This window comes from Etheostoma cragini, chromosome 24 (assembly GCF_013103735.1).
Source record: "Etheostoma cragini isolate CJK2018 chromosome 24, CSU_Ecrag_1.0, whole genome shotgun sequence".
NCBI classification, from domain to species: Eukaryota; Metazoa; Chordata; class Actinopteri; order Perciformes; family Percidae; genus Etheostoma; species Etheostoma cragini.
In genome coordinates, this window is record NC_048430.1 from 771177 (window position 1) to 773958 (window position 2782).

At 44.2% G+C, this 2782-nt stretch overlaps 1 protein-coding gene and 1 long non-coding RNA gene across 3 annotated transcripts in view; both read right to left on the minus strand.

Annotated features, from left to right (window-relative positions):
* On the minus strand, positions 1–1810 carry LOC117939331. Its single transcript, XR_004655562.1, has 3 exons — positions 1798–1810; positions 1111–1293; positions 1–166 (listed from the first exon to the last, which is right to left on the minus strand). It is a non-coding gene; the product is annotated as an uncharacterized LOC117939331 (long non-coding RNA).
* Positions 1811–1936: 126 nt separating this feature from the next.
* Positions 1937–2782, minus strand: part of LOC117939312 (fibronectin type III domain-containing protein 4-like) — a 23824-nt gene continuing 22978 nt past the window's right edge. For both annotated transcript variants that reach the window (XM_034864550.1, XM_034864551.1), the window contains exon 8: positions 1937–1950. The gene's annotated coding sequence lies outside the window, so the exon portion shown is untranslated. The remainder of the gene's footprint in view (positions 1951–2782) is intronic.

A 2782-nucleotide genomic window follows, 5' to 3' on the forward strand; every position in this document is an offset into this window, starting at 1 on the left:
GGTCAGCTGATCTTCCTCCTGGGTCAGCTGATGGTCCTCCTGGGTCAGCTGATCTTCCTCCTGGGTCAGCTGATCGTCATCCTGGGTCAGCTGATGGTCCTCCTGGGTCAGCTGATCGTCCTCCTGGCTCTTCTGGCCCCTGACTGTGTTGTTTGATCTCATCATCCTGTAGAAATATTAATGTTATGAAGTCAGTAATATGAAAGAGTTTCAAAGCAATACAGTTCCAATCAGGAGAGACCTCGTTCTGAGAGAACAATTAGAATTTAGGGACGTGTGCATGATAAACATGGAGGTGGTAGGTCAGTCTTTGGTGATTAGACCCCATCAACACATCAGCAGAGTCCCATTGTGATGTCATCTCATTTAAAGGTGCAGTAAGCGATGCTGCCCAAAGACTGTTGATATTTTGTAATCCACTGCAAAACAAATACAGCAAATACTTTCATATTAATACAGTAGGAAGAATGTTTTAACATTGAGGTTATTAAGAGACTTTTCTTAGAGGATTTAACCCACAACGACGTGCTCTTCTAGGTTCAGAGGGTTGACTCTCGGACTTTGAGACATGGGTTTTAACTTTTAATGAACTGTCAACATCATCGTGAGGAGCTTTTGAATCTTGAGATTAGTCTTCCTCAAGGTGGGCATGAATTCCTATATTAACTGTCATATGAATCCACGCTGTAGATGTCATAGATATCACAGGATGAGGGACATGTCCCGTGCAAAAACACCACTCGAGTCCAGTATTTAGGTCCCCTTGTGGATTATAAGACTTGTGGTGCGACTCGAGGCTGCAGGGTTCCTTTAACATCGTCTAAAATGTCACATTCCTGTTCAGTACTTTGGGGATAAGTGTGCACCTAACTACAATTTACTGTCCAGAACATTCAGACAAAGAGCAAAGACACAATGTCCCACGGTGCTCTTAAGGCGTCCTTCTCACCCATCACCACATAATGACTTCGTTAAATGTCCCCGTGGGGGGGGCTGTTATACACGTCGGATTAAAATCTCATTAAATCTGAACCAGGTCCTCCTCCGGTTCCTTACACCCCCTTCAAAGAGAACCAGACGGTCCATGCAGCATTAAGACAGAGGACGTACCCACAGTCCATGGATCTCGTGCCCCTGACTCGTCAGAAACTCCCCCCCAGCATCAGAGCCGGGGACGAGCCCCGGGGCCAGCCGGGGTATTTCAGTGTGTCTCCCGGCGAGGGGGACCTGTCCTGTCCATCACCTCCCTGCTGAGGAGTCCTCCACTCCTCCATCCGTCCTTTTGTTCTCCTCCTGAAAGAAGGAATGGAAGAAGAAGACTGAGGCTCCAAACAAAGACAAAAGGACAGCAGGAACATGTGAGACTATCTGTGTCTGCAGGGTCTACTGGGGCTGTCCTTCCTGTGACCTCTGACCCGGGACGCCTAAAGCTAAGGGGTGTGTGTGTGTGTGTGTTTGTGTGAACAGACGTGTCTTCATTGTGGACATTTATGCAAATGCAGCATATTAAATCAGTCAGAGATGATGATATTGTCTATCTAGGTGTCTAGTTGATATTGATTTATCTTCTTAAAAAAACACTTGATGAAAATGACCAATCAGAATCAGCTGGTTAAACCCACAGTGTCTAATGTGTAACTGAGTCTTCTGTGTTTCCCTTAGCTTAGCATAACAACCGGAAACAGGTTGGTTCTGTTCACACCTCACTCTTCTGCTGAAACTGGGGCTCTCTGATATGTTGCTGGATTTAATCCCATCTGACATGTTCCACATATGTTCAGATTCATTGTCACTTACTCTTCCTCCAAATAGCAGTATCTATACATATTATATAACATATAAAAATATAATAGCATTATCTTCGATGTCCACCGCAAGTAATCGTCCGTAAATCCGCACAGAGATCACAGGGAAGACGCTCCTTAAAACTCACCAACTTGCATTCAAATCCTCCCGTTTTTAGGTTTTCTTCCGTTTTTAAAGTGTTCCAGTGCTGCTTGTCTGTAAATCCATGGGTAGCTGCAGTAATCAACTACTAGTCGCTAATTCGGCATCCAACATGGGAGCCAGTCTTCCAAAAATGTGACCAAATATCGCAAAACTTGGCTCCAGTGGTCCGGAGCCCACAGCTAACTCGATCACACAGTAACATTACCCTTCCTGTTTACATTCCCAAAGAGCTCGGAACTCTGGGAATTGGAGTTCCAAAACCTTCAAAATGTTCCTTCAAGAATTCAACCACCTGTACTTTTGACATGTTTGTATGACTATATGTATATTTATGATCTATCTGTTTATCTATAGATAAATAATGATGGACATGTTCTTGCAGCTTTCAGGACACAACGTTCATCTGATCCTCTAGCGCCCCCTGTTGGCCTCATGTCCACATATCAACATATCCACATATCTAATGTCACAGCGTGGCGGACATTGATCTTTTTTGCAGAAATATTAGTTGTTAAGCTTAAAAATAACAGCTCAGGTTTTATAACTCACGCTGATGACAGGACAACTATATTTCTGACATAATTAATGTTAATGGTTGTTTGTGGATCCTAATCACCTCCTGATTATTAATGATTATTAATTATTCACCAAATAATCAAATCTCAGTGTTTGTCCTCACTGAATTATGATTCTGGAGGTGCAGCAGCTCCAGCAGGAGACCCCAAACTTCCCTTTCCTGATCCACATTAACCACCTTCGACTGGTCCCTCCACCTAGTCCTGTGTCTTCCCAGAGACCTCCTCCCAGCTGGACGTCCCTCCACCTAGTCCTG